The sequence below is a fragment of the Jaculus jaculus genome, chromosome 3 (assembly GCF_020740685.1).
Source record: "Jaculus jaculus isolate mJacJac1 chromosome 3, mJacJac1.mat.Y.cur, whole genome shotgun sequence".
In the NCBI taxonomy this organism is placed as follows: domain Eukaryota; kingdom Metazoa; phylum Chordata; class Mammalia; order Rodentia; family Dipodidae; genus Jaculus; species Jaculus jaculus.
Genome location: NC_059104.1, coordinates 130,455,926 through 130,468,037, shown reverse-complemented (window position 1 = coordinate 130,468,037; position 12,112 = coordinate 130,455,926). Strand labels below are relative to the sequence as shown.

Sequence of the window (12,112 nt, the reverse complement as noted above, 5' to 3'; positions counted from 1 at the left end):
TGAATGATTGTTTATTGAAAGTTTAGTAGTAACCCGAGATCTGTTGTGTTGAGGAAGGAACAGGGCAGGCTGATAACAGAAGCAGTGTTTAACTGTCTTGACTGACCACAGTGTTTGTGGATGAACTCCCACACTGGGTACTCTTAGATCCCCTATTCCCAGTCACCCAAGTATTTTCTCAGTCTCCAAGATAGCCATGCATTTGAGTAAAGTTTATTTACTATATAATTCCCAGAAGCAAGAGATTTCGCCCTAATTCCCTCTTTCATAATTTGGCCCAACTTCTGTTGGGGATTGGGTCGGCAAGAAGCCACAACCAGATCACTTGCACAGAGACCATGTGGAAGTGACCTACTCTGCATACAGTCTTATCCACTTGTTCGTATAGCCAACCATCTAGGAACTGCACAGATTGCTTAATAGTTAGACACACTTGTTCTGGTTTTAGAGGAAGGGGGAGGAAGTGGGTTAAGCCCTTTTGTTATCTTGGGTTAGAGTATTGTCATCTACCTGAGGATTTTCTTCCCTGTCTGCCTAGCCAAGGAAACTGTCTAACTCCTATAGTATTTTACCTTCACCCCAATCAGGGGCCACACTAATTGCTGTTAGGGAAATAGGTGGAGTGAAGAAAGTTTCTAACTGCTTCATTCTGAAAGAGGGTAATGTTAGTTCACAGTAGTCAGAGTTGTTCTGGAGAGTGGGCCATCTAAGAACCTATACTCTGGCCTTGTAGTCAACTTATAGGTTGTTGTATAAATCCTTATATTTTTTCCCATTTGGAGCTATAGCTGAAACAAATACAAGGAAGTGTTAGTAAAACCTTATTAAAAGATTGAAGCTCATTTCAAGTATGGAAGGTTTAATGTTGTGAGTTGAGGATGGTGTGCAGCCTTGTTAGTGGTGGCAAGTGATCAACTTCTTTTTTGTTTTTTAATAATAAGCATCCCTTTATTTGCTGACTGCCATTACAAAACCCGATTACATTAGCAACAAAAAAGTGTTTTCTTGAGTTGATGTCAGAGGCAGTGACTTCCCAAATGTAAAACAGTGTACAACATCAATATTAAAATGTTAAATTTTATGTTGACTTGGCCATTTTGATCTTCTGAACAATTTATTTGAGCAAAATAAGGTAAAGGATTACATTAATTTTATCTTCAGGAACATAAAGGTCTAATTATTCAAACAGTTTTATTATAAAACTAAACTCTGAAGGTGTCTACAGAGTTGGCTTTTTATTTCTTTTTCTCTCTTTAAATCAGTAGTCTAACAAGGATTAGAAAAGATAAAACTCTATTCAGTGTTTCTGACAAAGTAGAAAGGGTGAAAACGTAAATAAGGCTTTAATTTGGCAAAATATAATACAATGCCTTTTGTTATCCTCAAATGAACAGTTTCCCATTACTTTATTCCAAAATCTGGTAGTGTTACTTCTCCTTTGTGAGTTGTTGGTTTACTTTCTGAAGCAACTGCTGTAACTGTATTGAGGTCTGATTGAGACTTACTGACATTGTCTCCTTCTCAGAAGACTCCATTTCTGAGGAAACATCACTATTCTCAATTACAGTAGTGTCTCCAGTAGCTTTTACTAAATTTTTTTTTTTTTTTTTAAATTTTGAGAGCGACAGACACAGAGAGAAAGACAGATAGAGGGAGAGAGAGAATGGGCATGCCAGGGCTTCCAGCCTCTGCAAACGAACTCCAGACACGTGCGCCCCCTTGTGCATCTGGCTAACGTGGGACCTGGGGAACTGAGCCTCGAACCGGGGTCCTTAGGCTTCACAGGCAAGCGCTTAACCACTAAGCCATCTCTCCAGCCCTTTACTTTTTTAGATGAATAAGTTCCAGTGACTTTTGTGCCTTACACAAATCACCAGCTACCTTCTGTCTTTTACTTTGTTTACTTTTAAGTTTTTTGAGTGTCTCCTTTAACTCTGTCTTCAACCCTCTGACTTCTGTTACATAAGTAGATCGTTCAATTTCTGCCTTCTCTAGTTCCATTTCCAGATGCTCTCGTTCTCTTATCAAATTTTCAGTATCCTTATTTTCTCTTATTAATTGTTCTAGCTCTTGTTCTGAAGATGTAAGGGAGGACTGCATCTGTTTAATAGTCTTTTGTGTTTCATCAATCTTAATTTTCCATTTATTTTCTTCTTGCTCCACACTTCTCTTCAGCTTCCATAAAATCCCTTCTGTTTCTACAAGGACAGGTTTGTATTTTTCACATTATAGCTGTAGTAGTGTGTACATTTCATCAGCTTCTTTCAACTTGTACTCTAGGACCTTAACCTCCTCTGAACCTGAAATTCCAGCGGCACTTTCTTTTGCCTTCTTTTCAAATCTAAACAACCGTTCACTGTAACTCAAATTAGAAGGGACAGATACCCCCAGAGACAATCCTTTGAGGACTTTTTTAGCCTCCCATTCAACAGTTTCCACATGCTGTTGTCTTTCACTGTTAGTAACTCCTCATGGGTAGGGAAACATGATTCCTGTTGGTAGTTCTGCTTAAGTTGTTCAATGTGGAATTTAATCAATTTATTTTCATCTTGTACCTCCTGTAGTAGCTTGGTTTGGCTAGAAAGATCACTCTCTTTCTCTCTTAGCACACCTTCTATTCTCTTCATTTTATTTTCTTTTTCTTTCAGCACAATTTCAAGTTCTTCAAATCGTGCTGTAGAACATGCCTCTTGCAAGTTATGTTGTGCTACTTCTTGAACATGTGCCTTTAAAGATTTATTTCCTTCTCAAAGATCCTGTATCCATTTCTCTTTATCAGCTAGGTCTTTCTCCTTCTAAACCAGCCTTCATAGTATTCATCTGTTCCTCCTTTCCTTTTAATAAGTTCTGAAGCTCCTGAACTTGAGAAGTAGCAGATAACTGTTGAACCTTTTCAAGCTGGACATTTCCTATTTCTTCTTTTAGAGCCTCTATTTCCTATTTCAAAGCCTGAACAGTTTTCTCCTTATTAGAAACTTTGAGAAGTTCAACTTCTAGAAGTTCTTCCATAGACTTAATCGTTCCATCTTTCTCATGAATCACTCTCCTAAGTTCTTCAACTAGAAATGCAAAAAAACCTGATCATTTTGCTTGGCTTTCAAGTCTTGAATTTCTTTTGTCAAGGCTGAATTTTCTGTTCTTATGAAATTCAGTTCCCCCTCTTTAGTGGCCACCTGAATAAGTCCAATTTCAAGTAATTCTTCTACAGTCTTTAACTTTCCATCCTTTTCTTGAATCCATTTGTCCATTTGTTCCATAACATCTTTATTAGGCTGTTCAGAAACAAGAGTCTGTAGCTTCTGAACTTCTAACTTTAATGCTTTGTTTTGGTCATTCAGAATCTTAAATTCTTCCATTTTATTAGAAATTTCACATTGCCGCTGCTCTTCAAGCAACCTTATTTTATCATCCTTAGCATGAACACTTTTTTGTATCTTCTCCATTTCATGTGCTGCAGCAGCATGCTCATTTGTCAGGGCCTACAATTTTGTACTTCAGCTTTTAATAAGAAATTCATATTCTGTATATCCTTAAGTTCCTCCTCTTTACTTGTTAAGTGATCATGCTCAGTCTGTTTTATCTGCTTGTCCTTTTCTGCAATCACTTTATGAAATTCTTCTGCTAGAACTGAAGTGGAGGTCTGAACTGCTATCTGGGAATGGAATTGTTGAACTTGAGCTTTCAAAGCCTCATTCTGTTCCAAAATATCCTGAACCTGCATCTGTAGCGACTCTTCTTTGCTGGCCCTCTTGGGCTCTGACTCCATGAACTGCATCAGTCTCTGCTCCTGCTGCTGCTTTGACACCAGGGTGTCTGTAAGCTTGCTGTGCAGGTTCTGTACTTCATTTTCTTTAGCCACAAATTTACTCTGTAAATCTTGCTGTGCAGCTTCATGTTCTGCTGTTCTTTTCTGGATGTAACTCTGAACTTCTTCCCACCTCCTCTCAGCTTCTTGAAGCTGGACCTTCAGCTGTGAAACTGCTTGCTCAGCATTCTTCTTCTGGACTTCCTCTTGCTGTAACTTTCCTGTTTTCTCATTCAGCTCACTCACCAACCTACCATAATCCTGGCGTAGTTTATTTAGTTCTGCAGACTGCTTGCTTTCCAGCTGGTTTGTAGTGTTGCTGACAGCATCTCTCAGAATACCATTTTCCTGCTTCAAGTTAGCTATCTCTGCTTCCATCTGCTCCCAAACCTGCTGGAACTTCATCTGCATCTGTTGGGTCTCTTGATAACTGACATGCATTTTGTTCTGAAATACATTATGTTCCTTTTCTAATGTTCCAATCCGATCTTTCATCCTTGCTATAACTACACTGCTTCATTCTTTCTCTGCCAGCATCTCCTGGGTTAAAAGCGTACAGCGCTCCTTTGTAGCAGCAGCATCTTCCTTGACAGCAGGCAGCAACTGCTCCTTTTCCTCAAGCTGATACAGAAGTGCAGTCAACTCTCCTTTACTCGACTTTTTCAAAGCATCTTGTATCACGCCAGACTTCTCCTTCAGCAGGTCTACAACACAAAGTGCCTTCTCTTCAAAAAACAACATTGTCTTCAAGGACAGAAGGAAATCTTTAAGTTTCACTTCAGCATTTTCTTTGTCAGTTTCAATCTTCAGTTTTTTGGCCCCAGATTTCTGCATCCCTTCTACTTGGTCAGGTTTAATCAGATCAATAATTTCTCTCTTATTTGAGTTAGCATTATCCATTAAAGGAATATAAGTAGTGGCATGAATAAGGGATTCACCTACCAAGACATTTTCTGTCTTCTGCTTCTTTGATGAAACTTTCTTCTTTCCTGAGATACCATCTTGCTTAGTCTCTTGATAAAAGGATAATACTTCTTGCTTTTTTGAAGGTATAATGAGAGTTTCCACTTTTTTATCCTGGTCATCAGTTCAATTTTTAGACTTCTTCTGCCATGGTTTCTTCTTTGAGGCAGCTGCTTCAGAAGAGGGTGGGGTGGGCTGTTTTGTAACTAGGACAGGTTCTATGGTTTTGGCAGGAACCTTTAATATATCACTTTCTTTGATGGCCTGCTCTTCATATAAAGGCTTCCGTTTCTTTTCCTTATTTTTTCTTTCTCTAATACTACTTGAAGTTTCAATCTCATTCAGTGGAACAGGTACAACTTGCTCATCTTCTATGGCCAAAGGATCATATAATTTAAAGTCTTGAGGCATATTCTCAGAATCTGATTCATGGAGGTTCTAATTTTGGATTTCTTTCTTTTTATTCTTTTTCTTTTCTGCCTTCTTTTTATCTATTTTTTGTAGGAATAAGTTTTTGTTCTCTTTTTTGTTTTGCAAGAACTTCATCATATAATGTTTCTTTCATGAAAAGCCAGAAGAGGAAAATTACTGTAATAAACACTGAAGGAATAAGGACAATAAAATATGTTGACGTAAAACTCCATGGTGCTTTCTTAACATTAAACTATAAAACCCTGTGAAGCCCAAGGAGGAAAAAATAAAAAATAAAAAAGGAAGCCAGGAAGACACAGCAGCGCTTGTACCACACAGGCTGGTCAGCTCACTCAAGGCCACCGCCTCCGTCACCTCCAAGTGATCAGCTTATTTAGGGTTCCAATTAATATACACTTCAAGGCCTTAGATGGTGTTCCTGGGACACAGGTAAATGGAGTTAGACATTTTAGGTCTATCTGAGTGTAGACTGAGTATAGATGAGAGGATATAAGTTTAATATAATGTTTAAATACATTGTCTAGAAATCAACAGAGCTATTATTATCAGAAATGAAAGACTTCCTTTATCATAAATCTCCAGAAATCTATTTCGGGAACTCTTCATTAAATGGCACACTGGTGTCTAAATTGATCTGAACCTGCTGTTATAGATCTTGTGAAGCAGGTGAAGTATTAGCAGAATATATACATAGCACTTAACATTGATAATGACATAGATGTTCCTGAGTTGTCATGAGCACCTCTATCCAAAGTCACAGTCACAGTATTTTGTGCAGTTGTCATGCTTAGTATGTGACCTTTGGAATTAAGAAAGGAAAATTTTGAGTTGTTTTGTATAAAACCTTTTTTTTTTTTTTAGCATAACAACTTACTTTATTTGGTCCAATTCATCATTTCTTGAACTTTCTTAATTATAAAATTTATTTTCCAGTATTTATATCAGTTTGAGAAACTATGCAGTAGGAGTTATGGGAAATTCTAAACACAGAAACTCAACTAGTGCTCATAAGTAACACTTAATACACACAGACTGGAATTTAAAGAAAAAAAAAACTCAAATTGTCTTTTTGGCTAGGTCCTATAGACAGTCTCCTTCCTCTTCGCCCACCTCAGTCTCGGCCATGACTCCTCCACTGTGGATGAGTCTCCTTCCTCTGTCTGTTTTGGAGTACTTCTCTCTGCTTACCAACTCTAAGGAAATACAAGCGATTTGTTGGCATCAGGTAGCTTCTAAGGGCATCGCAGAGCTGAAGCTGTACTTCTTGGTTAAGGCACAAGCTAAATATTTATGTGCAAAGAGAAGCAGTATGAAGTCAGGACATAAGACTTCTCTCTTGAACCTGCTCTCCTGTTTCCTCCTTGGGGCCCTTCCATATTTGGCAGAAGAATCTGGCTCACATTCATAAATCCAAGGAGAGAAAGAGAGAGAGAGAGAGAGAGAGAGAGAGAGAGACAGAGAGAGAGAGAGACCACTAGCATCCAGCCAAGGCACACGCACACAAACACACACACACACACACACACTCACACACTACAGCAAGCAGCAGGCATCCTCTAAGAGTTCACACCTCTTGTATACCTTCGGGATGGAATTCGGATCCACCCCAAAACATACCTTTGGTTTGGACCCAAGGATATTCCACTGGTGACACCAGAGTCAATGGGGGACATACATTCAAACTACCACAGTATGCTCCCTAATTGCCTCTTTAAGTCTATGTAAGAAGAGCTTTTGGTCACTGATGATTAGCTTTCCCTGGATATGTAGGGTAGGGCCTAGAGGGAGTGGAAACCGTGGGGAACCCTGGAAGATAGTGAGGGGCTGTGAGTATTCATGAGGTATTGTGGGGAAATATAAGGTACCTGGGACCATGAAGAAAGTTATTAAACTTTGAAGCTTTAAGGAAGATGATGAGAGACCATGGGAGACTGTTGGAAGCCCTCTTCTGTGGGTATCCCTTATGCAGACACGGGGGATAGTTAGTGGTGGAGAGTAGTGTAATTGTAGACTCAGATAGGGCAAACAATTGTCGCTGTCCGTGGTTCTGAATGTGAGATTTAGCACTGTAGAGGTATTTGCAAAGATCAGTGTGTGCAACTAATATCTAGAAAGTTCCATAAGTTCATTCCTTCCTCTGTTACACAATCACCAGTGTTTTGTTTTACAGAGGTGAAACAAAAGCCAAGAGAGAGTAAGGGGTTTACTCAAGGAAACACAGTGTTTATGAGTAGGAGTGGAAGCAACCTCCATGTCTTGGCTCAGCCATAACTCAGTTTCTGGAGTGTTCCCTGTATAGAAAATTATACAGATCAAATAAGTCCTGCTCTGAGGCTTCATTTAGGTACTTTATAGGAAGTCCAGGATGTTGGAGTGCAACATTGGAGGATGCCTTCCAAGTCTCTGTTGTACAGGTACACCTCTGGGTGCTTTCTTTCCCACTGTCCTGCCCTTCCACCAGTTGCCTTTCCAAAAATCACCAGCAGAAGTGTATGCGCACACTATAATCTAAGGACCACATTGGGCCTGAAACCCAGTGTTTAAAGTCAGCAAGGTAAAAGGTTTTACATGTTCAAATAACAGAAAGATCAAAAATATAGTATTTCCTTATGAGTAAGATTTCTATGAAATTTCTTTTTCAACATAGTGAAGCAAATCATAGTGAGCCATTTATGTGTTAATTACAGCTGTTTTAATGACAATGACAGAGTCAAGTAGTTATGGCACAGGACATATGGTCTTCTAACCTTGAATGTTTGCTACTTGGCTATTCCCTTCTCTGGGAATCTTATACTTGTATTTACCTCAGGAACTTTGCCCTAGCTATCCTCTGGCCCATGCCTGGGATTCTACTGTTATGATGGGCACATTACCTGTCCCTTTCTTCTTGACAACTTCAGCACAATTGTTCTCTCCCCAGAGTGTCTGTTTTCACATCTGGACCCAGTTCCTTGGACCCTCTTAGGTTTGTGGCCCTATATAACTAGATTCTTGTAGACTTACCTCACCTGTACTGGCCTTATAGATTTATTTATTTTCATTTTTTTCTTTTACTTTTTCTTTTTTTTTTCTACACATGGTGGCAAATGCCTTTATGAGAGAGAGAGAAAGAGAGAGAGGGAGGGAGGGAGGGAGGAGTGGCTCACCACACCCTCCAGCAACTGCAATTTGACTCCTTGTGTATGCACCACTTTGTGCACATGTACAACCTTGCACATGTATCATATTCTGCATCTGACTTCTGTGGGAACTGGGGAGTTGAACATAAGTCCTTAGATTTAATAGGCAAGCACCTTAATTGCTATGCTATCTCTCCAGTCTTGACCTTCTAGATTTCTATAGACTAAACTGTCAGTTCCTTGAGGATGGTAAAGTTAGCAATCCTGTACTATCTGGATGTAACAGTGACCAGTGGTTTCACACATGGCAGGTTTATTGACTGAATAATTGATTGCAATATCAAAAAAGGAGCAATCCAGAAGCTTGGAGCAAATTTCAATCTCCACTTTTGTTCATTTTTCAAAAGTGTGAAATAAGTCTTGAGAAAGGACAAAACACTGTCATGAATTCCTTTGTGAATAGAATGCATGGGATAAAAAACAGGAAGGTATAAGCAGTAATGGTGCAGAAAATGAGCCATCTCCACCCTAAGCCTCATAGTGTCAGCAATCACAAGATGTCTTCACTCAGAAATAGCTCCCAAGGTAAAATGTAAATAAAGGTCTTATGGGTCAACCACAAGCAGTCAGAAGATTCTGTGATCCCTTGCCAATGTGACTGCATTAAGGTCTGGGTCTGTAACAAATTATCTCACATAGGTCAGGGTTTATAGTTGGGAACATGTGGGAGGATTGCTGAGATAATTCGTGTCATCTTGAAGGAAGAACTGTCACTAGGATGGCAGTAGCACAAGGTTAGGAGAATTGAAGACTGGTTTCATCATCATTCACCTGTGCTAGTTTTTCTGACACCATCCTCTACTAGACTTCCTGGTTTCATGGGCCCCTCACCCTTCTCTGCTCACCAGATTGTCTGTATTTTAGACTGGGTATTCTTTTTTTTAATTTAATTTATTAGTTTTCTTTTCAGCAAATAAAGGCAGTTTGGTACCATTGTTTAGGCTCAACCAGGATCTGCCCCCTCCCAATGGACCCTCCTTGTTGATGTAAATGGGTCGTGCATTGTGGAGTTAGCCCACAGTTATTGGTACGATAAATGTCTCTGCATATCAAGACCTAATATGTGACTCTGACATTCTTTCCGCCCCCTCATCCACAAAATTTCCCTGAGGCAAATTGGGTTCATTTTTGGTCTGCTTCAGTGCTGAGGTGTTGGGGGCCTCTGAGGCTCTGTCTCTCTGATTTGGTAAGAGTTGATTTTTCTCTGTGTTGGTCTCCTTCCCCTTTGTGCTGGTATCCGGTTCATCAGGAAAACAGCACCCTTGCTTGTTTCACCAATTTTCCTTAGTTTCAGTCAGGCCCCTTTTGAGGTATGTTGGGGCAGCTCTCTCTTTAGGATCTGCATCTATCTGAAAAAGAGAAGCAGAAGAAGAGTAAGTTAGCACCCGGAAAATTGAGAAAACACTTACTTTTTTGATAGCGAGTTTAATAGGTGTAGGCCCTTTTGTACCCCATGATTGATGGCAGCTTGACATTGGAGAGTGGGCTTATGTTTGGGTATTGTTCTGACTTGTTTCCCAGCTCCATATATGGGACTTGTACCACTGAGGGGGTCAGTTAGCCAAATCAAGAGTAGTTGGTTCCCCACCATGGCTGTGTGCCACTATTGCACTTGTGTGGGCATCACATCAGGTTATTTGTTGCTAATTAGGTTAGACCATGAGTTGCTTGGGCAGATATTGGTCATTTCCCCCAGTCGCCCATGTAGCACCTTCTGGCACTAGACACACTGACTATCTGGGGACTGACTCTCTACTGGCTTCCAGCCATGCCGTTCCATTTTACGTTAGACTGGGTATTCTTTCAGTGACCATCACATGTTCCTTTTTTGCTATGTGATGAGACATGGAGCTATAAACTCATGGATCTATGTTGTCTGCCAAGGTGAGCTTCCTGGTAACACAGTGAGATTGCATAACAGATGCTCACAGTATTTCAAAGGAAGATCCTTTGATATACCAGTGAGTTTCTCATTGTTGGGGAAAATTTCCTAACCAGAAGCAGCATATGGAAGGAAGGTTTTAATATGGTTTACAGTTCCAGAGAGTAGAGTCCATTGTGGTAAGAAAATCATGGCAGGAGTAGGAAGCCAGTGTTACATCATCACATTATTGGGTAGGAAGTAGAAACTGATGTATGCTGGTGGTCAGCCAGTTCTCTCCTTTATATATAGTCCAGACTGTTGTCTAAAGATATGGTTGCTCTTCACACCTCAATTTACCAGATGAAAAGCTTGCTCAGAGGCTAGCCTAATCTAGATAATCCCTCACAGGCTTTTAGGGGACCTGAAAGCTTGACAATATAAGCTAATATAAATAGATTCAGACAATTTCTGTCATGGGATTACTATAGACTGACCAATGCATATTAGCTATATGACACTTGAGATAAAGAGAATTAAGATAGAAACTCAGGTCTCCACTCTAGAGAATGAAAGAGTTTTAGAAGGAAGAACTATACCAGAACTTGTAGGCATTTAAAGCTACACACTCAGGCATCCAGGGCCCTGCTCAGCACAGAATGGCTGGCCAAGACTAAGTAGGATAATATGTTAGGATGAGATGCACAGAAACTTTCACATTGAAGGGTGAAAAGGAGAGTAGCTTAAGTTTTTTTATGACATCCCTGCATTTAATACAATCCATACCCAGCCTCCCTTTCTTTCACATTTTTTCACTGCTTTACAAGGACAATATGATCATGTGACCTTAAGAATAATTCCACTCATAGCAAGGCCAAAGACTTCCACAATTTCCACTCTGGAGACCTCTCCTCCTTCTTGGCTCCTTTTCCCAAGTAACATCAGAACCTCTGGAGAGATCATGGAAAGGGGCTATGTCCTCTGGCTCTTACACATCTGCCTGAATGCTTAGCTTTGGATAGCATCACCCTCAGTGACCACAGGAGGGGATGCGTGAACAACTCAGCAAATTGTATCTGAGGAAACATAGATCTGAAAGCTTGAAGTTCTATTGATGATGAAAGCATAATTGAAATGGCAAGGATGCAGAAGTGACCAGGGCCTGAAAGCAGCTCCCGAGACACACACAAGCATGGATATGGTTGAAAGCTCCTGTTCAGGTGGGAAATGCACTGAGTTTATGAGGCACAATGAAGGCCCACTATGTGCAAACCCCAGGAGTACAGAAAAGAAAAGGATGAGATCTGATGGGGCTGGTGTTACCAGGTCAAATGTAGCAAATAGACAAGAAGATGGCATTTGTTAATATCAGGAAAGCCCTAGTTTGGTTTCTTTGGGCAGGACCCGGGAGGAGCTGTGACTTGCTTATATCACTTTCCTTCAGGAGGAAAGACCTCTGGACTTGATATGTGCTTTTTGGCTGGCTACAGAAAGATGTTTATAGAAGATATAGAGCATCTGCAGTGCATGTGGAGGAAGGTGTCTTGGAGAGGTGAGGATAGGGCCCTATGCCTGAGGGCCTTCTGTGTGCCTCACCAAGCAGCCCATGGGCTCATTTGGCTGGATGGACACAAAGAGGCTAGGAAAATTTTGAAAGACACTGGTTTGAGACTCAAAGTAGGTATGTAGCCAGTAAGTGCATAGAGGAGGTAGAAAATGAAAAGGAGTCCTCTGAGGTGGAATTGTGAGGTGAGGGTGTCACATCAAGCATCAGTGTGGCATAGCCTAATTCTGGAATGCAGGACTTTGTCACTTTAACCTCCCATGGAGAGGAGCTACAGGAGTTGGTCAAGGAGTGACTCAGCTTTCTGT

At 40.4% G+C, this 12,112-nt stretch overlaps 1 pseudogene; it reads right to left on the bottom strand.

Annotated features, from left to right (window-relative positions):
* Positions 1-1,252: 1,252 nt before the first annotated feature.
* On the bottom strand, positions 1,253-6,325 carry LOC101602601 (annotated as a pseudogene).
* Between the last annotated feature and the right edge of the window lie 5,787 nt (positions 6,326-12,112).